This window comes from Acanthopagrus latus, chromosome 17, assembly GCF_904848185.1.
Source record: "Acanthopagrus latus isolate v.2019 chromosome 17, fAcaLat1.1, whole genome shotgun sequence".
NCBI lineage: Eukaryota > Metazoa > Chordata > Actinopteri > Spariformes > Sparidae > Acanthopagrus > Acanthopagrus latus.
Genome location: NC_051055.1, coordinates 23,770,572 through 23,797,552, shown reverse-complemented (window position 1 = coordinate 23,797,552; position 26,981 = coordinate 23,770,572). Strand labels below are relative to the sequence as shown.

The following is a 26,981-nucleotide window of genomic DNA, read 5'->3' as shown; positions in this document are numbered from 1 at the left end:
TACGAAACACAGTGTTTAAGTGTGCAGTTTGAAGAGAAGTTTGTTATTTGAGATTAAACTTTATGTCGCGAATGATCTGACCTTGTCTTCTTGAGTTTGATGTTGTGGGAGGTGCTTGAGTTGTTTGCTGCGGCGATATTTTGTTCTGTCAAGGCCAATCAGGGCCTAGCTGGAATACCTGTAGTGATGGTATCGTTTTAAACTGGTGAAGACCTCCCCCACCCTCCCGACACTGCTAGACCAAATGGAATTAGACAGGCACCCCTGGCCATTAACACTTGATCCTTACCTGCTGTCTCCTTCCTTAGAAAACCAAAGCTCCAATAGTTGGAAATGATATGATTAACTGAACCAACCAAAAGCAGAAAAAAGACACAATTTCCCAATTGTGTTCCCTAAGAAATTAACTGTATTACAATATATATTTAAATAATGATATAAGGCTACAGAGGACATTATTCATTTCACCCACCTCTATACTACACCCTGTGAAAACTGAAAATGGAGAAAAAAGAGTGAGAACTCACTTTTGAAAATAAACATTTTCAAAAGACAAAAACAGCATGATGGTTTGGCTGAAACGGTCAGATGTAACATTTTTGAAAAATGGTTCCTCCCTAAAATATATACATAATTTACACTGGACAGAAAACTCACTAAGATCCACTAACATCTGTTTTTTTCTTAATGTGAATGTGTACAAACAGCATTCATTCCTTCGTCAAATGACTGCAGTTGTCACGGGTGTCTGTTCTAACTCTCACCCGGGTGGACACGCCAGTTTATGCCAAACCCTTGTAAGGGGCGATGCATGATGCGTTAATACTTTTCCATCTGTCTCTGTTCAGCCAGTGGTCAAGCGTCTCGAAATTGAGACTTTCTAATGTTCCCAGTTTGTAATGCACATGGGAAATGGGTCATTACTTATTTTGAGTAGGTTTATGTGAGTTTGAAAAACCTGTAGATAAAAGCTAATCTTTTTGTGAAAGTGATATTATGAGGAAATTACTGTAGCACTCTGAATTGATTAAAGCTTTGTACATTTGGAAAAGCATGCTGATGGTTTAAAACATGAAGTTACAACTTATTGATGAGAAGATGTAATTTAGGCTGTATAATAACTTTTTCCCTTCCTCACAGTTTAACATGGACAGTTGTCAGCTTGTGTGCCTCTTGTGTCTGTGTAATTCAAGCAATGCTGTTAATTAGCTGTTTAGAGTTATCAGTTGATTGCAAAGCAGCTGTTTTCACTGCACTTTATCAGTGACCAAGATTGTAAGAAAAAGTCCATCTCATTAGAAATTAAAAAAATGAGGTCTGGCTGTTTTGGGGGGGTTAGGTTCCTTTGGTGCGTTGGCTGGAAATCAGCTTGTGTGTTAGAATCTGAGCATTTTGTTGCGGCAAGCAAGATTATGCGTTTTTTTTTTGTGTTTTGTGTGTGCGTGCGCAGGAGTGCATTTGTGTGAGTCTGTGTGTGTGTTGTCAGAAGTGATCCCATTTTCATTACTCACTGGCTCAAAGAAGGAGGTGAGGCCCTGGCTTGCAACAGTGATAAATGCATTACCCCAATAAACCCTGTCTCCACTGAGGTGCTGAATGCTGACACACACACACACACACACACACACACACACACACACACACACACACACACACACACACTGAAGAAGGGAGTGAAAGGAGGTTGGCGACAGAGAGAAGAGGGATGGATAGATAAAGAGAGTAAAGAGACAATCAGATGGCAAGAGAAAGACAGTGACAGGTAAGAGGAGATGAAAAAGAGGAGATGGAAGAAAAAGAAAGTAAAAAAAAAAACCCAACAGAGATGGAAAGACAGGGAAAAGTGACAGGTGCCTCGGAAATGAGAGCGACAGGAAAGAGAGGAGACGGAGGAAAAAGAGGCAGACAGGCACCGGGAGGGAGGTGGGAGGAGGTGGTGGGTGCAAAGAGCCAGAAGGTTAGGGGTAGAGGGGTGCTAATGGCTGTATGCAGAGCAGGACTGTGGGGCATGCTGGTTGGTTGTGGGGCTAGAGGGATTGGTGTGTGTGGGTGGATGGATGGATGGATAGAGAGAGGTATAGATGGAGTGATGAGAGGGAGGAGGGAGGTGGGAGGTGAAAGATCAGTGGTGTCCAGCTGGCCTCCTCCTCGGCCCCTCATTAGAGCAGCACAGGCCTGTCGCAAATAGTAATCTGGAGGAGACAAGGGAGAAGATGTACATAGTGTGTGTAGAGTGAGTGTGTTTTAAACTTCTGACTGTGTTTATGTGTCATCATACATACGTATTTACATTTTAGGATTGTAAGGGAGAGGAGTGGATGCACTTGTGTGTGCTTATGCAAGTGAGTGTAAAGTGAAATGAGTGTGCATGACGTGGTATGTAAAGCACGTGTCCTTTTGCATGTGTGTAAATGAGTGTGATAAGAAAGTATGTGTGCAAGCATGACAGAAAATGCTTGTGTGGGCATAATATGACTCAAATGTATGTAAATATATAGTATACATGGTGAAAGATGTGTGTGTTTAGTGTGAATGCACCTGAGTGCGAGTATAGCACTGTGTGAGTTAGTGCGGGAATTTGTGTGTGTGGGAATATTTAGATGTAGGCCAGCATTGTACGAAGTATGTATGATGAATATATGTGAATGAGTGTGTTTGTGTGTGTGTGTGCGCTCGAACTCCTAATCACCAACTCCCTCTGCTTCCCGTGCTCCCTCTTTCTCTCTCTCTCTCTCTTCTTTGCCTCCCAGCCCACCACCTCTGGTAATGAGGTGAGGGTGGGAGCGGATCAGAACCCTTAGTGGAGTGGACCGACCCCATCCTCAGTCGCAACTACATGCGGGTCAGGTCTCCCTCATTAGCCGCCATCACAGTGACATCACAGGCGAAAGCCCCGGTGTGCAAATTGAAAACACCAAGTTCACCGAATCAAATCAGAACCTCAGCAGAAACCCGCCGAGTCTGAGCTAAAAAAAAAAAAAAAGTAAGGAAAAAAAGCCAAGCAGGTCTTTTAATGTCTTTTTGGGATTCTTGAGGAATTAGAGGAGTCGGACGTGGTGTGTTGGAGGGGGGGTCAGATGGGGGAAACGAGAGGCAGAGAGGCGTGGAGGGCAGAATACAATTAAAAGGGAGCAGAGAGTCAAGGGGACTGACCTGGTGATGGGAGAGGAGAGGAGGGGAGAGGGGCAGTTCTTAGTGCACGTGCACCACATAATGAAAGGTTGAACTTTTTGTGGCCGGGGTGGCATACCAAATCAACTCACCCTGGGAGTGTTGAGAGAGAAAGGGGAGGAGGGGGCGGACTACAGGGTGAGAAAGGGAGGAAGGAGAAATGGAAACAACAGGCGACCCAAACGAGAGAGGCAAAGGCGAAGGAGAGGCAGAGACTTTAACGAGGGACAAGGGAGGTAGAGAGGGACTGAACATGGGAGGGACAGAGGGATGCAGACCGACTTGCTGAATGAGTGGAGAGGAGTAGGATGGGGAAGGGGAGGAGGGAGAGACAGAGAGTGAGAGGCCCCTGCTACGTGGCTGCCACGGGGGCCTGAGTGACAGAAATTAATAATTAGTGACAATGATTGACAGCGCTCCCTCCATCTGCGGCTCTCCGCCGCCTCACAACGCCTGCCTCCGCCAGCGACCGCGGGCACAATGAGCTCCAGAGGGATTGTGGGAGACACACTTGATTGACAACTGCCTCCTGGAGAGACAAGGAGGGGGGGTTGGAGGGGTGGGCAGAGGCAGAGGAGAGAAAGGAGAGCGTGAAAGAGAGGAGGGGAGGTGTACAAGAAGGAGGGATGGAGGGGAGAGGTGGGTGACAGGGGCAAAGGGGGACAGAATAAAAGAGGGGGTCTAGGAAGATGGTCAGAGGTTTTTCCCCCCTCAGAGATGAGGAAAGAATTGCTGCTATCAACTCCTCTCTGTCCTCTTCTCCATTACTGTATCCACTTGTTCCATCACTCCTTGGGCTGCTCATCTTGCCATCCAACCTCCACCAGCACCTCTCACTACTCCTCACCAGTGTATAGCATCATTATGCAAAAGTGACAAATTTACCACAGAAGGAAGGAGAGGGACAAATAAAGAGGAGAAAATGAGAAAGAGGGTTTAGGCCTCGGTGTGGGGGAATAGCCTGTAAATAGCCATCAGCAGGGAATTTGTCACTCTCTCCACCCCTGTCCTGTCTCTGTTTTACTCTCTTTATCCTTGCTCCACCCTTTTATCGCTCCTGCTAGTCATCCTGACTGTCTATTTACTGTCAGCGGTGAAACCACAAAAAGTCTTGGGCTTCTTGCTATATGTCTTGTCTTTCTCTGGACCTAAAAGTGCGTCTGTGGAGGAGCGAAGTCTTGTATGACGATGCACACAAGCTGTCTCACATGAAATCACAAAAATGTCATTTTTCTGTCGTACTTATTTCTCTCTGTCACAATTTCTTTCGTTCTTGTTTTATCTCTGTCAGTTTCTGCTCTTCCCTCACATTTCTCTTCTCTCCCTGCCCCCCCATAGTGTTTTTCATTTTTCGTTCATTTTATTCTCTTTTGATCCCATTTTTCCTCTTCCTCCCTCTGGTGTATCCCTCCCTTCATCCTTTTCCCTTCCACGCCAGGCTTGTTTGAGCCTGCCATGACATGGCCTGGGCTAATGTGCTCCAGTACGGCTTAATCGCGGCACAGGTCTCCAAGGCTTACTGCTACACACTGTAACAAAGTACACTATTTACCTCAGGGCCACACAGAGAATAGGCTTGCACAGAGCACAGCGAAATCCAGTGGGGAATCAGTTTCACATCACAACACATTATTGATTTTCCCCCCCAAAACAGACATGTTATTCATTGTTGCCTGAGCCTGGTTTCCTATCTCTCTGTCCCTTACAGAGGTGGGGAGGGAGCTCAGGATTAAGGTCATGCCCTCGAGGTAAACACTGTAATGTGTCTTATTATTCCGCCAAAACTATCCATTTTACTGGTAAATGGTTCTTTCTACTGTTACTATGTGCATGACTTGTTAGTTTGCTCTTTTTTGTATAGCATGTAGTACCCTAACTAATTAAAACACATTTTTTAGTTAATCAAGAGAATTATTTAATCTTTAAAATGCCTGTAGAAAGAAAAAAAAACAAGGCACATCACAAGTTCTCAGAGATTTGGTGGTGTCATTTTCATATAATTCAGCCCGTCTTTGTGAACTTTCCTGGCATGTTACTGTCTCAGTAGATGTAAAAAAGTGTGATTTCTCTCCATAGCTCTGATTGCATTGGATTGGTTCAGCAACTGTTTCAACATTGTGAATGTTTGTTTAATGCATGTAAATGTCCTTGAAGGTCCCTCATCACTTTCTTCCTCTCTGTTCATGGTCCAGCTGAGTCGTGTAACTTTGCTGCAACCCTTTATGCTTTACACACACACACACACACACACACACACACACACACACACACACACACACACACACACACACTAAACAGACGGCACAGAACACGTGGAGTTGACAGCTGGTAACTGCAGGGCCCAGCAGGTGCAGTGTGTGTGTATGTGTGTGTGTGTGGTTGGCCCCAGAGGGCCCCTGACTCATGGCCAGAGAGGCAGGCAGAGGTGTGTGTATGTGTCTGAACGCATATGTGTGTGTGTGTGTGTGTGTGTATGTATGTATGTATATATATGGGAGTAAGGGGGGCCTGGCTGACTGACTAGCCTGGAGTTGACTTCACTTCAGCTCCAGTGATTGATTGGAATAGGCCTGGACATGGGGCGATGTATTGCCTTTGGTCACTACCTTTGACTACCTTCATTACATCAATACCTCTCTCTCTGCTTTTCTGTTTTGTTTTTGTTATTTGTGTGTTCTTCTGGCCTTTTACTGAACTTTGAAGAGTTCACTTTATTATGATAATCAGCACCAGACATGTTTTTCCTGGTCCAGGAACTTCATGCAGAGACTTGCTTTCTGATCTATTTTATGAAATGGATCAATGTTTGCAAGTGAAACGACAGAATTTGGCTTTACTTGGCTGACAACTGCAGATGGGAGGTTTTAGTGACCACTGAAAAAGTCTTTATCTCTGTATCATAATCTATTTCACTCTTTCATTTGAACCAGCTTGTTCTTGGTCAGTATGCCATTTGCTGGGGTTCGCTTGCCATCCTGCCTGCCTGTGGCTATGGTGCCATCTTGAAAGGCGCCGCAGCACACACACCTGGCCCGCCGGCTGCCTCTTTGGTCTGCCTCACCTTTTGTCAGCACCATGTTAATGAAGGCCCTGTCAGTGTCCACCGCTCGCACACCGGGGCGCCTTTTAATGAGTTCGCTATTTGATCGCTATAGACACCCGGCATGAACGATGCTCGTTCTTTTTTTCATCCCTCATGGACAGTGCTCCTTCGTTCTTGTATATGTATGCATGTTCACAGAAGCGTGTGCGTGAGGCTAAAGGGGAGGGAGACGAAAAGGAGGGGGACGGTCAGCTGATTAGGACTAGTTTATAATAAAAGGGGGAGGGTGGATGTCTTTTAAAAAAAAGGAAAGAAAAGAAAATTATTATTTTTATTCCCCCCTCCCTCTGTACCCAAGTGAGTCGTGGCTCTCCCTTTTCAGAGGTAGATGAAAGCAGCTGGGCGCAGGGCTTCCAACAAAAAGTGCCAAGCGATCACAAACAAACCTTCAGATGAATCACATCAAAGGCGCTGCCCCAATTGTTAGCCCTCTCGTATCTGCGGAAAATTGGCTCATTAAGGGCAAAAAATGACATTGTTTACATTAGCCGGCGCCCTGATTAGTGCCAGCCATGTTTGTTGTGTTGCTCTGCTGTCCGCTTACCAACAGACCACTTCAGCCGCCCTGCACAATCGCTCCTTTGAAGGCTTTCTTTCTCTGGAAAAAAAAGGAGATAGAAAGAGTGAGGACAACAACAACAAAAAGAAAGGGAAAAACAGAGGGGAAAATACATCCGTACAGACACACACAAACACGTACAATTGCTGTTGCAGACCCACACAAATGGACATGATAGCTGGTCTTTTCTCTCTCTGCCTCTCTTCTCTCCTCTGCTCATCGGCTTTTCTCTCTTTAGGACTAATTAGGTTGCTTGTGGAAATGGAGGCGATAGGAGAGGACAGTTGGGCCAATGATGAGTCTGTTTGTGCTGTAATTGCACTGATAAAGAGGGCGGTGTTGTTGGCGGCAAGGGAAAGAAAAGAAAGAGCTTGACAATGAAAGGCCCTGGGGCTCTTCTTTGCGCCGTCGGCCTCGTCTCCATGAAAAGAACACCTTTTGTGGAGCGAGGGTTTTGTAAACTGAGATGATTTCTAATCTGTGTAAAGTGCCATGTGTTTTAGACAGGCATGTGTGTGGGTGTGTGTGTTTGATCTCCTAGATCTGAGGTGTAAGGGTCCTTCTACCTTCTCATCTCCCACTTGAACTCCCTTATTCACTCTGCTTCCATTTTTTTTATCCATTAATAGAATCTGTAGAATCATTCAGTACTAGAAACCTAGATGAGATGTAATAAAATGAGATAAGGTGCATTTCTAATCATTTCTTTTGTTCTTCTGTAACAGAAAGCCATGGGATACATTATATAGACTGTGCACTGATTACAAGAATGTATATAGTGTATGTCTATATAGTTTTTTTTACTTTTTACCAGCTGTGTTGTCCTTGTTTTTAGCTGTATATCTAATTCTGTCCTCCTGTAAATTGTTCTTGAAATTACGTAGAATGGACATTGAAAGCAACTTAAAATTGGATTCAAATTTGTGTGTCTATACTCATATTTGGCTTGTGTCCTAAATCGACATACATACCAGTACCCCGCCCAAATAATCATATCAAAGACATAATTTTTTTTTTGGAGTTCTCAGAGGCAAACATTTCCACCTTTTTGATTCTGTCTGAGACTCTCTGGCAAACTTCCCCCAACTAAACATTTGTCATATTAAAATTCAGGAGAGGACATTTCATCTATCCCAGTTTGGTTTGGCAGCAGTGAGAGAACGAGAATGTGCGTGACAAAAGGAAGCATATAAAAAAAAAAAACTTGGGGAGTAAAACTTCAAGTTATAGGTGAGCAGGTCAAACTGCATCGCTAACGACAGCCGCCGACCCTGAGCTTGCCCCGCGTTACCCTTCACCTTCAGTCGCTCCCCAGGCCACCTCACCTTTGCCCTGGGAGAGAAATGGAGTCTGAGATAGTCGGGGTGGGGGGATTGAGACAAGGACGGAGAACACCTCCCCCTCAACATAATGATAACCACTGAGATCTGGCCACCGTCCCCCACCGGCCCCTGGACACTCAGCACCGCGGCCCCCAGGTCAGCTCAGCACATTATACCTCTTCCCTCCTCGTGAACTCTCTGACTCCACATTTACATACCCACCACTTTTTTGTCCTACATTCTCTTTTTTTCTGCTTTGCTACACTTCCTCCATTTTTTTCTCACTACACCTCATTTTCTTCTGTGCGTCTCCCTGAACTCCTCCCTTTCTCCTCTTTGTCTTTTGCATTTCATCTGTACAACCCAGGTAGTGTGTATGCACGCCTATGAGTATGTGTGTCTGTGTGTGTGTATGAGTAATAATTACCATTTAGAATACTAGCAGATCTCTGAGGGAGGAAATCCAAGTTTGCCAACAGCGAGGCATTGTGGGAGCTGTTTGGTTTGTGTTTAGGTGCCCTTGGTGTGCTGTGCTGAGGAATCAGAAATTTCCTTGACTTTTGACCGTCTTTGTCCCCAGGGGGTAGCAGGGAGGGAGAGAAGGGCAAAGACTGACTTCCATTTGCCGTTTAAGGACCCATATGGAAAATATAAATTGGTAGCAGCAGGAAAGACAGAAACCATTGGCATTCCGGGCATTGCCCATTTGAATTCATGAGGTTGTGTTGTGTCTCTGCCCACTTCTCGATTGGAATATTTAAGAATGTGTCACACGAGAAAAGATAGATAGAGATGTCGGCAGAGCTTGTTTCTGTCATTGTTTTCTGACACAAATCTTTTAAAATTCTCTTTTTGGGGTTTTGCTCTACTTGTTGGTTTGACAGCTAGAACAAGTTGTTTTAGGATCAACAGTGTGTTTTGTGTACTTGAAAAAAAAATGTGTCAACCTGGTGAAAAGCTCCCAGATCTTTCTAATATTTACATTCACATTGTTGACTTCTAGCAGATTCTCTCATCCAGATAAAGTGCTCAATATGTATGATCAAGGCAAAACAATCAGATCTAGTGAGAATAGACATTCTGCAGCAATCAAATCAAAGTGCAGGTGCTACAAACAGAAAATGTTAACCCTTAAACGTTGCTTCAATATATTCTGCTGATGTTATCCTTAAAGACTCTACACAGTGGTTCCTGAAGTTTTTGGCTTTAAAGATCACTTTAAAACTCAGATTTTTTTTTTACATCATGTAAACCCATATATATATATATATGTGTGTGTGTGTGTGTGTGTGTGTGTGTGTGTGGCAAGATGGATATATGAGATAAAATAATCAACTGATCCTGTGAATCCAGCTGCTTAGTTGAATAATTTAAACTAATAAATTAATTAAATCTAAAATTCAGAAGTATTCAAATTACAGTGGCTTTTTAGTTATTTATTTTTTCTGTGAAAAAACAAAGAAATTTGACAAAACAGTAGACATTCTGTATTTTACACAAACAGCCAGTCAGGGAATTTTGTAGATCCAGCAAATGAACTAACCAGCAAAAATATATAATGCTTGTGTGACATCTGCTGAAGAAAAAGAAAACAAAAAAGAAGACAAGCTATAAAATCATCAACATTGAAAAAAAAAATTGATAATAGAATTAAATGTCTAATACATTTAGGAAAAGAACCTTAATGTCATCAACATACTACTTTAGTGTTGCAAGTTGAGAAAATACTTCCGTAATTAATCTGTTAACAAAATTAAGTTTTGGTTGGTTGGTTGTTTAGCCTGTTAACCCTTAACTGTTTTACTCAACAATTTAGCGCTTTCATTGATATTCCATATTGAAATAACCCCTAAGTAATCAATAAAAATTAAACACTACCTTGTGACATATGCATTGCATAATGCCTTTAGCCATGAATTAGTATCATGGTGACGACATAATAGACCTCCTGCCTTACATCACAACTCCTCCCGCTTCCAGGAACCACACTCGACTAGCAGAAGCAGAAGGGAGTAAAGCTTGCTAAATGGATGGGCAGGGTATACTGTGTTCTGTGTGTGTATATGTGTGTGTATGTGTGCTGCAGTGAGTATATGGCTTCACAGGAGCAGGCCTAGTGGGGGACTACATTAGGAAGAGGTTGTGTCCTGCTCATGGGACAAGGGACCAACTGTGACCTTGTGGATAATAACTGCCACCAGGGGTCACAGCCAACCGCCAAGGGAGAGAGACAGTGAGTGAGAAAGAGAGGACAAAGCTTCATCACTTCCCCATTCTCTCCATCTCACTCCGAGTGCCCTCCGCTCATGTCACCGCTATCAGTTTAAATGGAGCATTATGCAAAATGGAGATGATTTTTGCTTCAGGGGGTGTGATAGGGAGAATTGCGGGTTAATGTAGGGGAGAAAAGAAAAGAAAGATGGGGATTTTGTTGGGTGGGAAGAGAGTGTTAGAGCGATAGCACGAGGTTGTGGGGTTTGGTGGGGGTGAGGGGGGTGGGGAGGCTGTGGTGGAGGGAAAAGGGGGTATAAGAGGGTTAATAAAAGTGACAAGTGAGTGTTTCATTCTATCTAAGCCAGCCTCCTAGACAGGTAACACACTTAGAGGATTCGCTGAGTGAGGGAGTGAGGCTATTGGGGGAGATCGTCACTTCGGTGTCTGTCTCAATATAAGCCGGAGGCGACACAGGACCCCAGGGTCCGGCCTTCCCATATAAAAGCCCACCTGAGAGCTAGCACAATAAAGGCCACTCAGCCAGATGCAATATACCACAAAAAGAATTTCCTGAAAAACTTGATTTAAGCTGGAAAGGAATTGAAAGTTATTTGCAAACAGGGATTTCCTAAAATCATATACCCCAGGTTGACTTAGGAGAGGCATTTATATAAGATTGACTGTTATCTATGAGCTAAATGGATTTGGTTTTACCTGACTCAAAAGAAAAAGTTATTGGAAAACTCACTTTGCCAGGTCTCCTGTCTCTTCCTGTGGACTGTTGAGGTGAAGTGCAGCGCTGGATATATCCTTATAGATTTTCCATTTTCATAGCTTACATTGATTTGAAAGGAAATCTGGTTTATTGCAATTGCCACGAGTCAAAGATGTGATTATTTTAAAAACTTTCTGGTTCAGTCTAATGAGAATTTAACTTTAGTCCTGTGTTCAGCAAAATTGAATTCCCAACCCGAAAAGTTCTCCACTGTTATGTGTAAATATGTCTCTCTGTATTGTGTCAAGTTAAAGGTTGGATGCAATGTTTTGGCCATCAGAGAGCTAATTTTCTCTTTGATGGACATTTTTTCATTAGAATTTCTATTAATTAGCCTAGAATCTAGTACCATCATTATCTTGTCTTTGCAGCTGATATCGGTATAATTTGTGTAAGTTTCTGAATCTGAAGTAGATTTAAACTGTTCATGAAAGTCAAAGAAATAAAACTCAACTTTCATGACGGGGTTAGAGAGGTTCCCTTACAAGACCCCGCTAACTAATGCACAAGAAAAATAAAATAAGAAGTGTTCTCGATCATGGTAGAGACTCTAGTGCAATTTATTGCACAAAGAGTGCTAGAATTACAACTGATTACAATAATCACAACATGTTAGCCAGCAAACAATGATTATTTTGAAATTTGTTGTTTGTTTTTTCATTAATCATATGGTCTGTAAACTGGTAACTGATTACCTCTTATTTCGTAAGACCTAGCGGCCATCTAAAACCTGTAGATATTTAATTTAGAAGAAGTCCGTTTTTGGCGTAAATCATTTGAACTTCTGGCCAGTGCAGTGACTCAGTTTATGTGTATGAGGTGTGAGGATGCCCCTGGGGTGTGTTAAATAGTTTCTGTGCATTGCTATTACAGAGGTTAACAATTATTTTCTCCCTTGAAATGAGGGGCACTGACCCTAATATGATGCCACTTAACCGTCATAATAAGATGATAATTGGCCAATGATGATGGCCTTGCCTCCCCCTTGCCCCCCAAACTGTCAGTTAATTGTAATAGATTACCTGCATATTAGTTACATTCATCATTTATGAAATAAAGCAAGGGGAAATGTGTTTGTCAGTTTACACTTTGCATGTGTATGTGAGCGATTATCAGTGGGGGAGGGGTGGCTGAGACTTAAGATAATATTACTTCAAATCATTTCCTCCTTCTCCATCTTGATATTTTTCTCTCTACGCTCGACGCCCCACTTCCTCACGTGCGCGCTTCACTGATGACTGTCGTAATTGCGTGTTCACGGGCTCGATTTCCCCCGAGGGGTTCCCCAAATTAAAAGAAGTCATCCCACTCTTCCCCCATCTCCCTTTCCTCCAGTACCCTGTTTTCCACACACACACACACACACACACACACACACACACACACACACACACACACCCCTTGTTTCTCTCTCTCTCTTACAATCTCGCTCCGGGGATGCCATGCTTATTTGAATGGAACTTTCTTGTCTTTTTTCTTCTTCCTTTTCAAGCTGCGTGTCACTAATGAATAAATAAAACACACACAAGCAGTGGATTGACTTTCATGCATGGGTGCACTGGCTTTGATGAGACCCCCCCTTCCCTCCAATCTTATAGACAAGCTGCTGAGGACAGTCACTCTCTGCTCTGCTAGGCTACTGTTAAACATTTGTTCTGTATGCAGATGATAAACATTTTGAATTTTACAAGGCCTCCTCTGGGGTCAGGTAACTCTAAGGACAAAGATATGCAGATTTAAATACAGTCTTCTAAAGGACAATTAACAATTACAATTCTATATCTCATTATAAATAATTTGTTTATTTCTATGATTGAATAACTCTGATTCAGCCTGTCGCAAGCTTTAAACCTTTTCAGTTCCAAACATGGAGTCAGGTGTGAAAAATGATCTAAAAGAAATCTGAGGATCAAGTCATCCTTTAAACACAGTTTCGATGTGAAGTGTCACTGGGAGTTGCAATGAAATGATAATGAATCAAAATTATTCCTTTATATGCACAATACTTGGGGTGTGACGGTACACAGAAGCTAGAATCTGTCTTCTGTCTGTACTTTATCAGTTTTGGGGTCAATGTTCATTGCGAGTGGGGAGGTAAAACAGGGGAAAAAAGCAACAAAGAATCCCAAATGCAAGAGTCAAAGTTTCATTTTCATTTGTTTTCAACAGACAATTGTGCAAGTTACAGTTCGATCCATCCAGTGTCCACCTAGTTCTATCTGCAATAGTTGGTGCAGCCTGTAGTACATTAAGCAGTAAAGAGTGAATGTTCACTCTTGCATTGATCATATTTTTATGCAAGGCTGATAAACAAAATAAATGTATATGTGATATAAATGCAATGGGGTTGCATTACAAGTTGTTGGAGTCTTATTTTTTTTTTTGCCTTGGTCCAGTGATTGACATATCCGGGTGATTCCGTCCAATATGCGATAGCCTGTTCAACTTGTCTCTGCTCACATACAACTATTGTACAATGTCAACACACGGTCCTTGTCTGATTCACTGAAATTTTCCCATATAGGTGATAGGAAAATAGCAGACAGGTCCCTTCAGCTCTAGTGTCTCCTTTGATTCTCTCCAGAGTGCATCAGTTACAATTTTCTAATTTGTCTTGTTTTATTGTCACTTCTTCCTCTTCTGCTCTTGTTGTTTAGTGGCGGTTTGAAAACAGCATTTTTGGTTTGTTACCACCACCAACTGGATTTGAATGGGGATCAGAGTGGTTATACTCTTGCCCACTGGCATATGCGCTTGCCAGAGTGTGACTGAGTCAGACTGCATGCACCGAACCATGACGTCTGTACTGTGACAATTCAAGACAACTACTTATATAGTCCTACACCTTCACAATACAGAAATTATTTTTTAGTTGTGGCTGTGTGTAGATCAAGAAAAAAACATTCAGGTCATTTGTGTACAAATGAAAGTAGATCTACTAATATCATGCTTTTTGTGAGCGCTGTATTGACCAACCTTTACAGCCACAGTTTAAAAGGAAAATGAAGCACTGACTGATAAGAGTAGCCTTTGCTGGTACTTGTGAAGCTAAAGCCAGCAGTGTGTGCCCTCTCTTGACTGCCAAGGGCCTGGCATGCCGAGCAGGGCAGAGGGATCCTGGCACTAATTAGCTTGTAATGGCATCATAAATTACAGACAAATCGAGGCTGTGCATCGGACAGACGTTTTAATGAAAAGTTGTAATGAGTCAACCCTGGAGGCCTGAGGGCTGAGGTCCTCTCACCTGCCAGGGTTATTCATCACATCACAGCTAGCAATAGGATTGGATCAACAGACTGGTTCAGAAACAGTATGGATGGTCTGGGGGCTGGATATTTACCCTGGAGTTTTCATTCTCATCACCACCAGTACCTGTTTGATTGTTTCGTCATGTTTGAGATTCTCTACCTTGCAGAGCTGATATCAGATATTCCAATGAAGCAATCTTTTCCCTATTCAGCTACATTGCATTACCTTGCATCACATCTAAATAGATGCATATCCATAGAGATTCACACACATGCCCACTCACCACACATGCATCAAATACACACTTGTGATGCAGCACAGATGATGAGGCCTTGATTTTTCCTTGACAGAGGTGCCTCTCTTTCACCTAGAAATCTTTAAGAAAATGGACATCAATCCTTTGAACGGATGGTCAAATAAAAATCGTTCTGGGACTTATTGATGTTTCTTTTGTCCCTCCGTGAAAGACCCGATAGGGTTCTGGCCGCGGCTGCCAGATGAGCGTCTGAGAATCATTAGCGAAGCTGATTTGATTTACGTCCTGTGTAGATGGGGCCACCCAAATGATCTGCCTCGCCATGGCCGTCATCAATCACCGCCAACCAGAGGGCACAGCAAGCACGCATGGGAAAGAGAGCGGGGTGGCACACCAAGGCACCCAAAGGGCTGTTTATGTCTGGGCACTTGTGCAGATACTTTGCAAATGTGTATTCTGTAAATGTTTGTGTATGAATGTGCACATGAGTGACTGTGTTTGCGTGATGGGATGAAATTTGTGCGTGTTTGATTATGTATGTGTGTGCAGGGCATATAGTGTGTGCGCATGTGTGCATGCTTGTGTGTTGTATAACACATGCATTTATAAGTCTTAATATGAATTTGGATGTGTAGTTTAATTAAATTATATTTTGATTATAAATATATGTAACTTAAACCTTGCTTCAGTGACTTCACAAATTACAGCATTGCCTTGTTGGCTCATATTTACTATTATTATGGCACTTGATGATAACTAGCACCCACTCAGTTTCATTTGAAACATAGATTAACTTGGCCTTAAAACTCAACAAAATTAAAAGTATTGAATTGAAATAAAACTTATTTAAATAAACTAATTTTAATTTGTCTGATCAGAACAGGGCAGTGAAAAATGTTCTCATGTTGGAAAGTTCTTTTTTCAAGGTCAGGCTGACTTATGATCCATACTAGACCGCATACTTTATAGAGCATGTCTAGCAGATACCAACTAGATATATTATGAATTCTGTCCAGTGAGTAAAATTATATTCCAACCTAACCATTTCTGACCCCAGGCCGGTGACTTGGGGACATCCCCATGCTGTTCATGAGGTCTTGAAATCGCAGTTAAATTTAGTGCAGCTGCTCAGGATTAATCAATACGTTCTGGGGACTGAACAAAACTCTCCCTAAAAGTAGTCCTTCTCTTTTTTTTAGCACCCCTTTGTGTCTGTGTGTTTGTATGTGAATGAATATCTGTGACTGTCTGACAAACTGAGTGAAGTGGGGGGCTAGTGAGAAGTGGGTGCGTTTCCATTTGAGGGCTCATGATTGACGGCCAACTTCGGCTTCCCTGGGAGTATGTTGTTGCTGGCAAGAATCCATGGCGCCTTGTTCACTTACAGAGAGTTGGCACAGGTTCCACTCCACAGCAGCACACAATTCACATGCCATCGCACTGTTGCATCAGCAATAATCTCTTAAAGCCAACAGAGACAGGGAAACGGATCAGCATTTCGTTAATCGAAATGCCTTTATCCAAACCTCCTCCCATCGTAACCACCTCCACGCTAAAACAGCATGGCACTTGTATTATTGGAACATGCATGCTCAAATATCTCCCTGTGATATGCTAATGAAACACTAATCCTTTATAGTGTAGGTCTATTTGCACTTTTATAGCATTCAGAATCCAGTGATTCCATTGGATTCAGGTTAAAGGAATATCAAATTAGATATGCAGTATCAAATCCTGAATTTATGACTCAAATATAGGCCTATTTGTTTTGTTTTTGCTAATATGCCAGAGAAATAGTGATGATCCTTAAACACGGAATGCCGTAAAATACTAACCCACATAGAGGACACACATACTGTGGATTATATTAGCAACATGAATATCACACATTGGTGAGAGGAGCATTGTGTGTGTGTATGTGAGCGTGCGTGTGTGTGTGCAGGGGGTGAAGGCCAAATTAGCCAGGTTGTATAAGCAATTATTGGGGCACACTATGTACCTAAGCACCCTAATAGGTATGTAGAGGAGGCATTATTCAATTAGAGTGGCAGTTTGCTGTAGCGAGGAGCAGAGCAGTGGTGACAGCGCTGGTGTCTTCTCCTTATGAAACAACCTATTTAAGCTAAATCAACTCCCACTTAAGAGCTGCGGTAATAAGCGCGCGGCGACGCTCGCCGGCCCGCGGGGGCCCATCCGTCATGCTGTAATACGGAATCAGAATGAGTGATAACACCTAGTCCTGCTACAGCGCCTTAGCTGCTGCCGCAGGAATGGCTTTCAAGCACACATACACACAAGATAACAAACACACCTGCACACACACACGAACACATCGCTAGCAGCAGCAATACTGCTGGATGGCTCTGCTCATTTCGCTCTCCCACCCACCTCCTGCTCCACCAACTTGCATATGCGGAAAGAAATTGTGTTTCTATGGATTTGCAAGTATGAGTCTCTCTCTGTTTTTTTTTGGTTGTTTTTTTTTCAACTTTAGTCATTGGCCAAGGGTGAGCGCACTGTACTGTGTGTGTTGTTGTGGTAGGTCTACCATTATATAAATCACTGATTATTATTTAAGATAATTATGTTCATAAATATTATATGGCTGTACCTATAACATTTATTTCCATTATTGATTTGATTGACAGAAAATGTTAAGGCCACAAGTTTTCAAACTGCAAGTTAATTATCTTTAAATTGGTTTGAGACATTTCAAACCCCCCAGTTTCTAATTTGCAGTGATATAAAGAGGTTGAAAGTGACAAACCATCACACTGGAGAAGGTGGAAAGACAAGAAGAGAGAAGGTTGACCTTTATCACTGTATAAAAGACTCCCAGGACTAATTGCAATCAGCATCACAAACAAAAAGGTTGCTGATTAATTATCTATCAATCGTTGTTCTAATCGCTTCAGCTCTAAAATATTGCCATCATCATCATCATCATCATCATCATTATCATCATCATCATTCGGTATCCATGTGCTGTTAAACAGTAAGATACAGTCTCACAGTTTATGTCATGCAGAACCACAATTTAAAATTGATTTCAGCGTCAATCAAGTATCAAGGAATAAGTCAATTCATTGACAGTTTATTGACAAGGAATTTAACTCAGAGTAGGAGTTAAAATCCGTTTTCCAGTCATGATTTCTCTGTTGAAGGCCAAAAAGCCACTAGAAAATATTAATTGGGTGACCACTTGAACCGTAACCTGACTGTAATTTCTGTCTGAAGAGAAGTTAGTAACACACTGTAAATCTTTGTGAGGAAAATCTGTCACATAAATGTTGCACAGAAGGAATACCCAGAGATAAAGCAGCCACGGAGCAGCAAGATGACAGATGCTTGCTGCAGTTTAAATGAACCTCCAAGCTCGAACATGTCATCAACATGTTCATAGGTTACATTGATCAATTCAGGCATTTTAAACACCTACATCTTTGGAGCTTATGCCCTGGGGATGAGACCTTATTTGCCAAAGGTGCTGATTAACAAACATTTTACATTTTTAAACCCACCCAACCAATCATTGTAATGTTAATAACATCCCTAGTTCTGGGATCCGATGAGTGCTTTGCCCTTAACTGTAGGCGAATCAGTTGCTCCAAAGTTTTTACTGTACATTTACACCATCTGCTCACTACTGCCCCATGTACACATGAAACTTATTACAGAGAATCCAGGCAACAAATACAAACAACCAGGAAAAAAGATGTAGAGTATTTTCCCTGTTTGAATTATGGATAGATGAACGAACAGATGAAAACAACAACAAAACATCTACAGAGTGATGAAAACAGAGGAGGCAAAAAACACTCAATAAGCGGCATGCTTGAAATGTTTGAGAAGCCTGGTTTCATGGGCATCCTTCTTTCTTTTTTTATATCTTGTTTGTTTTTCTCCTCCATTCAGTTCCCACATCTCTCTCTCTCTCTCTCCCTCTCTCTCTCTCTCTCTCTCTCTCTCTCTCCGTGGCTCATCAGTGTGGTTGTTCATCGGTAATGACTCCCACTGTGGCAGGGCCCCTTTAAGGTTGAGGTCCCCCCCCCAACCCCTCCATCCTTCCCCCTCCTTCAGTCCCATCCGCCATGCATTATTCATGGATTCACAATCAAATGAGGGAACTACGGTTGGTAGCAGGAGACATGGTGCATGGCTCTTCCTCTCCAAAAGTCCCCCGAGGTGCCCCAGTCTGGTACCCACCATCACCCACTCCCCCTAACCCCCACTCCGGCCCAACCAACCCGCCACCTCCCACACACCCCTCTGACACGGTGACAGATTTTTATTTTTTTTTTTGATTGGGGTGGGGGTCCAGACACATTGACTCCATCCCACCCTTCCCTGGGGTCATTGGCAGTCACGCTGGTCAGCAGTGACCTCTGTTGCCCTTTGGGGTACTCATCACTTCCTCTTCCTCTCCACAGGGATGCACCCAAAGTGTCTGGCACCTTTTTAGAGGGTGGCTAAGGATGGGTGGGTTTTGCTGGGGATATACAATAAAAACACAATAGTTTGACATCACTGACAAGCTTGTAAAGATGTTGTTTTGTCCAACGTGTCATTGCCAAATCTGAGTGCCCCTCCCCCCATCCCCTCTTTGAACTGTGTGCTCTGTAGCAACCAGCTTCCTTTCATTTGCCAGGACATCATCATCTGGATGACTCTTCTAACTGCAGTTCAGCTTAATACATTGTTAATTTCACATTACCTTTCACACACCTGCAACTGCTCTTTTCACACCTGAATGATGGAACATGGTGGAAAAGAATGAAGGGAAAACTTAAATGTCCTCTCAGATCAGCAGACAAGCTGATGATTTAAAAACTAAAGTGTAGCCAATAGTTTAACCAAGAACATCATAGTACACAAATACTTTTTGAACAACGGCAGACATCTGAAAATACTAGAAATGATATTGGCAATGTTAGGTGGGAAAACTGGCCACACACATGGCGCGATGTATATAATGGACTCACAGACTACGGCTTAACAAGTACTTTACCATACCCTCCTCCACCATCGCCATGTTCGTTTGTGGGCAGTTAAGGTTACATTGTTCGAGATGGACTTACATGAAGTCAGTAGAAAGGCTCAAAAGCAGGTTGATGTTCCAACTTAAGCAATAAAAAATACAATTCAGTGGTGCTGTATATGCTGGAGAATAATGTTCACTCTTAATGTGCACTCTTTGATGGTGGCAGGATCCTCTCACCCTGATGAGCTTTGATATAGGACTGAAACCACAGCTCTGCCTGTCACAGTGGTATTGATGATACAAGGCTGACATGGGGACACCTGTGGCTGAACACGTGGCTGTTTGTGAGCAGTAAAAATGGACTTTAAAAACACAGTTTATGCAAAATAATGAATACAAAAATGAATGTTTGTATTGTAATTAAAAATAGTGCATTTTCCTGGAGTACAGAATAACTTGGATAGAGAGATGGCCAGTGCAAGTGATCAACCAAGAGGGAAAAATGAAATGAGCAAGTGAAATTGAAATGAAACTTTCATTTTCAATTTGTTACTTTATTTCTTTGCAGTTTCCACGCAGATGGGGAACAGACTTGTTGCACAGATGATGCCAGCACAGCTGTTATAGCTTCAGGTATTAACCGGCTCCCTCACTGCTCCAGACACACAGATCTTTGCTAATTTGGAGGAAGAACTCAATTAATAAGTGCTTTTTGAAGCAAAGCCAACACAAACTTTACTATCAATGGTTAATGTTTTTGAAGTCTACCAGAATATTTTAATGACTCGCTGGTTACCATTCATTCTTTCAACCAGTGCCTGTGGCACAGTGAGAAGTGTCAAGATTATAGTACTGGAGAGAAAGACGGGAAAAGAGAACATTTCTTCAATGTGGTGCCTTTAGTAGAATAGTTGAATGAAGAGGAAAGATTACAGATTAACATATTAAATGCCAAGATAGGCCCACCTGGTGTGTGACAGATCTCTCACACGGCGCAGCCAGTGGAAATGGAAATGTATCATAACTAGGTCTCTTGTGAGTAATTTTATTCTGATCACTCCTGGTTTACTCGTTTGCAGCTTCTTTTATTACAGGCTTTACATATGAAGGATTAAGTCCTGTAATCATGTTGGTAATTGAAATTGCAAGCTAGAATATTGTGCGTTTCTTAAAGCTACAGTCTCACACAGTCACCTGTCTGAGCTCTTCCCTTTCTGAATAACCCAAAACACTGCAGTCAGTCCCTCCTTTCTTAGCCAGCCCATAAATATGCCATTATGGTACTCTTATTATCCTCATTATTGGGGTGGCTGGAGTGGCGCCTGCGTCTATCATGGCCCTCTAATGTGGGTCTAATGGTTCTGACCTGTATGGGACACAGGTGGTCCCCAGAACAGCCTTGATTGGGTCCATTTATTAAGCTGCTCTGGCGCCAGAGATGGTCCGGTTAGTCATTTGCGTGCGGGGCAGGTTCCATTCCCAAGGCTGTTGATGGACTGAAGCACCCCCACCCCACACCCTCGCCTCGCCCCATAGCCCCAGCTTTGTTCTTTCCTAATGGCTCAATTAAATGGGTTAATTCAGAATGGGGACCCTCTTCAAATCTGTGATTATCACCTAGCCCCCTACCCTGCCACATCACCACCACCAGCACACACACAAACACACACGCACACACACACACACACACACACACACACACACACACACACACACACACACACAGAGCTATTGCTCGATTGCACACCCCCCTCTGACTGCAAGCCCACACATTTATTATTCATCGCAATCAAATAAGTGAGGTGGTTGAAGAAAGTTGCTTTTCTCTCTCTCACTTTCTTTCTTACCTCTCTCTCATTCTCTCTACCTCCATCCCCTCCCTGCGCCTCCTCTCCTCCTCTCCACTCGTCACCTCTCCTCTCCCAGGGAAAAATTTCTTTTATTGCGACAAACACTCTGTGGAGCCCTCGGCTTTCGGCAGCCCCAGCCAGTCATTGATGCAGGCAGTCAGGGAAGCAGGCAGCCAAGCAGCCAGGCAGCCCTCCCCGTCAGGAAAATGAGCAATTCTCTCATTGTAATAATGCGCCTCTGTCATCTTCCCATTATCGGCATGATAAAAGATGAAATATTCAGGGAGGCTGGCCTCCTAACCTGATCTGGGCGCGATATTGGGCCTGTGGAAAATGAGTTTTATCAGCTTTAATATACTCCTTGGCAGACTGACCCTTGAAATTAAACATTATTACAGAGCGGATATTTAAAAAACCGGGGCCACAAATTACATCAAAATGAAAATATTAAGGAACATTACGAATATATCAAGTGCCGCTTCTCTCCCTCTCCTCTCATACTCGCACACCAGCTCCCCTCATCCTGACACCCCCTTTCTCATCCAGCCTCACCCACCCCACCATTTCACCCCCCTCAACCATCTTCGATGAGCGTGGTCGGGGATGCGGCAGGCGACGTTGTAAGTGTCACTGTTGTTGTGTGTGTGTCTGCAGTGGGCTGGCAGAGAAATAATAACAATGCTGCCTGTCCCACCAGCTTCATACGTCTGCATAAACTAATTAGACCTCGACGCTCTCATCACCTGCTTTATTGAGAATGGAGGGGAGAACACTGGCAGGAAGTGTGGGACTTGAGTAGCAGAGTGTGTTCCTACACTCGTGTGTTTGTATGTTTGGGAGGGAGCTTGCAATGGTATTAGTGTTTGATGTGTGTTTGAGAGACAGACTGAAAGAGTTTCTTTTGCAGTTGTGGTGGAACTTGAAATACTGTGTATGATGTACATCTGTGTGTGTGTGTTTATGTATGCAGTAGTGAGAGAGGTTCAGTTATAAATGTGTTGGATAAATAATTCTTCCTGTTCCAAGTGAGTCCAGGTATTTTAGCTGCATGTTTTTGTCAGGTGAAGGTATCGCTGGACTCTAAACCTGACAACTCATGTACATTATTGCTCATGGAAAATAATGGAAAAACCAGAAGGAAGTGAGTTTCTCTAATCACTTTAAAAGTAAAAATCCCCCAAATCTGTCTGTCCCCCAAAATGGAGAGAAAGTGATGTTGGCTCTGTGAAGTGTGTGGTGATTTGTCACTTTGTGATGGGGGGATATGAGAAATGCAATAAAAGGCGGAGGAGAGATGTGATTTGAATAGATTTCAGAGGAAGTCGGTCCTTGGGGGAGTTGGATGAGTAAGCAGTGTCCCCGAGGACCGAATTAAAACTTTACTTTTGGTCACGGCGCCCCCTCCCCATAGTGCTCCTTCGCTTATCGCCTGCATGTGCGAATGTGTGTATGCATGGGTTATATTATATGTGTGTGTGTGTGTGTGTTGGCATATGAGCATGTATGTGTCTGACTTTTCTGTTTGTGTCTGCGCGTTTGTGTGTGCAAATGTGTTTTCATATGTGTGTGTTTCCACTTGTGTATGTGTGTCCCACGCAAATGGAGCGCCCTCCCCTGCCCCTCGCCCCGAGGTTATGGGGGGATACACACTGCTCCCTCTGCCAGGCTCAGATGAGTATTCACAGCAGCACGCCCCTCTCCCTTAACCCAGCACAGGGGAGCTTTGCATATTGAGGCCGTGTATGTATCTTTGTGTGTGTGTGTATGTGTGTGTGTGTGTGAGTGTGCACCAGCCTTCCTCCCCTGCCCAGAAACAGAACAGGGGGTCCAGTTGATTCCATGCACATGCATTGTTATTATTCCATTGGTGATTCAGCTGGCTTGGTTGATGCCAAACTCATACAGCTGTGTGCATGCATGCACAGTGGCTTAACATGAACTGATGTGTGATATCTGCTTGCTTTTGTTGTGTGTACATTATGTAAATGCTCAAAGCTTTCATTCTCACTGGATGGGTTAATACTACATGTCTGGAGAAGACACAGAGACAGTATTAAACACATAATTAGGACTTGACTGTCCAGTCCAACTTGCCATGCCTAAATGCTTGGTGCAACTCTCTAATCTGGCCAAGCAAAGGAATAAAATAGGGGCAAGGGGGAAAACAGGGGAAACAAGGGGAAAAGGCAAATGCAGAATAGAGGGAATTCACACCACAGGGGTTGGTTGCAGAGAGGGGAGAAAACAGCAGAGGGAAAATGGCTTTCTCCATCCCTTCCTCCCTTCCACCCTCCCTCTTTCTCCTTCTCTCTCTCCCTCTCTCTATTTCTCTCTCTCTCACTTGATTCATTATGCTGATATACACAGTATTTGCTTCCTGAGTGAGCCCCCCTGCACTCCCGCCCTCCTGGAATGCACACACTGGTGAATGTACACACTCAGACACACACATGCACACATACACACAGAAACACAGAGCAAGATGGTGGAGGTGCCATAAATATAGCAAACGACACAGCCTAGCAGCCGAGCAAGGTCAGCCACGGCCCAGGATGACAGTGCCGTGGGCGCTGCACCGAGCTCTTGTTAGAAATGCACACAGATAGCTCATTAGGACGGGCCCCTGAGGCCCCCCAAACACACACATGCACACATAAACATATACAAACATTGATCCATTTACTATTTAATTGCAAAGTTACAGTGTTTCACTCCGCCGTAGAACACGAATCCCTCTTTGACAAGATTCAATCTGCTCCCCTCTACAGCTACTGCTTTATTCCATGTGTGAGGATGTCTGCTGTTTTTAAGCTGTGTGTTTATAATGTGTACCTGGAACAGTGTATGAAAGTGTTTTTTTTAATTTTTTTTTTAATTTGACTATCTTCAAGGTAAGTGTTAGACTCATGCATTTACACATTACACATATGTTGTACTACATGTTGCATTTTCCTGTATGTGATTTAGGGCTTCCCCCAACCACAGATTTTCTCAATTGACTAGTACTTCTTACTTCATTTAAGTATTTAATTCATTTAAATATATATTTTTTTCAGGGCATCTGAAAATGGTTTGGCTTCCATGTCCAAGAAAGACACTGTGCTACATTATAGAAAAATACAAAACTGTAATAATTTGCCTTTTGAAATACAAGCGCACATGGAGTGAGCCTCCTTTTACTGACAGTGTTGATGACAAAAGCAGCACTGATACTGAATGCGTCTGAAAATGTGTTAATTCAATGCAGTATCACGTCACACATATCTTGTAGTTCAAAACATGTGAATAATTATCTGTTAACAATAACAGTTTTAAGACAGGTTGTGGTTTTCTTGCTGGGTTTGGCTCTTGGAACCCTGGGGCTGATCCTGCCATAACCCCTGCTCTGGCCTCTGGAGGTGGGCACTCACTGATGCCCGACCTCCCTCTCACTCCTCTCTTGCTTCACGCCTCTCCAGTCCCCGACTGAACCCACCTTGTCTTTGTCATTCCCGCAGTCAGAGTCCCAGTCAGAGCCACTTTAGATAACCTTGTCTTGGAGGCTGTGTTCGGTCCCGGTCCAGCCGTGTTCGCTGAGAGGCTCCTGAATGTGGTTCTGGTGCTCATCTCAGTGCTTCATCCTGCCGAAAGGTCCCCCTGGGTCCCCCAGTGCCCCATGCCTGAAAACCTTCTCTTCCTGGTGGTCCAGTGTCCCTGTGCTTGGGGTGTAAACACACTTCCCTGGTGATTATAGCTCCCAGTCCAAACAGAATCGATAAATAAGATCCCTAACTGAGCTAACTAGCTAACAGCAGCTATAGATTGTAGTAGCTATCTTCTCATTGACTAATGGTTTGGTCGACTGTTTGGGGACAGCCCTAGTGATATCCCAGATCCCTGTATTAGAGCTACCATGCTGAAGGTTAGATAAGTGAAACTGGAACTTGGCTCGTTGAAGGATAAACACTTCTCTGAGTGCAAAAACTGTCATGTTTACAGAAGTACAGTGGCAGTGTTGGAAAACATCACAAAGATACACACAGACAGTAAAGATATTTCACTGTTTTCTTATCTTTGTGAAATAAAACATCTTGTTAGAGATGGAGAGATCTTCTCAGTCCTACTGGAAGGATTACGTATATGTCTATTGTGACTTTGCATGAACTTCATAATTGCAGGATAAAAGTTTGAGCGTGTGTCAGTGCGCTGAACACAAGCATGTACATTGTACATTGCTGTGCCTGTGTGCGTGCATGGGTGTGTTAGGTGAGGGACGGCAGGTGTGCATGTATAGTGGGTGTGTGTGTGTTTGTGTGTGTACTTGAATGTAGTAGAGGTACTTGGCTCATGCTCTGGACACGCCTGAGAGACTCTGTGAGTGTTGCCCTCCTCCCTCCTCCACGCCAGCCTCAGACACATGCTGGGACACACACAACTAGTTTTTCACTCTCCTTCATCCTTTTTTTTCTTTCGGCTTCTTTCGCAGATAATACATGACTTTTTTTTATCAGTGATTTTTCGGAGCTGCCGATTGCATGTATTGCTATCTATCGATTACATGCTGAGTAATTGCTATCTATTGCAATGTCTCCCCTCCTTCTCTCTGTATCACCTGAAACAACCTCAGTCACATGCCAGCAGCGGGCACAGTGGCAAACCATTGACTCTCCCTTCTCTGAGTGTCCTCTCCCCCTCTATCCTACTATATGAGATAGATAAATGCATTGGATACTGATTGTCCCTTATGCCAACCTCCACCTCCATACACCCCTTCCATGGCTCCCTCCCCTGCCCCCTCTCTACCTCCTGCCCGGCCGGGGGTGGTGTCAGTCTGGCAGGCCTTAGGGCCCGTCAGGCGACCAGTGGGCTGTGACGGGCAGCAGCTCCGCGTCCCTCTCCCTGCAGTCTGGCGCCCGCTGGGGTCTCGTCCGGGAGCTCAGGCTGCCAAAGTGACCTCACTCCGACTGAGAGGAAAAAAAAAACCTCTTGTAGGCCGCAAGTCACGCCATTTTCTCTCTGCAAACTGGACAGTACTGCAAAAAAAATGAAGCAACACTGGTTAGTTTGCATTGAAAATGTCATAGTTTATACTCATTGCTTCACATAAAAAGGAATGCTGACTCATGTTGCTAGATAATTTGATCATAATTCTTTTTAAATTGTATTTTTACATATATTTCTGCTCATTCAGGCTTCACTGATATGCTTCTTCAACATTGTTAAAGCTTTTTATCATTATCACAGTTCATCAGGAAATCATCCAGTAATGTTTTGGGATTGTGAACAGTGCAAAAAAGATGAATGCTTTCCATTACTAAAAAGGATACAGGATACAACCATTTTCATATCTCGTATATCAAAACAACAGTTACAGATACAGTTCTGTATCTCAAATAGAAATGTCATGTCACTCAAAGAGAATCGTTATTCTGTGCTGATTGCCATCTTGTAAGGAAATTTGTGATGACCATCAAAGCATCACATTGGACTGTAAAATATATATATTTTTTCCTTCCATGAAG

At 43.2% G+C, this 26,981-nt stretch overlaps 1 protein-coding gene across 23 annotated transcripts in view; it reads left to right on the top strand.

The window, feature by feature from the left end:
- Positions 1-26,981, top strand: part of pou3f1 (POU class 3 homeobox 1) — a 221,632-nt gene that overhangs the window by 2,350 nt on the left and 192,301 nt on the right. For 20 of the 23 annotated variants that reach the window (XR_005070715.1, XR_005070718.1, XR_005070714.1 and 17 more), the window contains one exon: positions 20,199-20,263. The exons of the other annotated variants lie outside the window; for them this stretch is intronic. The gene's annotated coding sequence lies outside the window, so the exon portion shown is untranslated. The remainder of the gene's footprint in view (positions 1-20,198; positions 20,264-26,981) is intronic. 23 annotated transcript variants of the gene reach the window in all.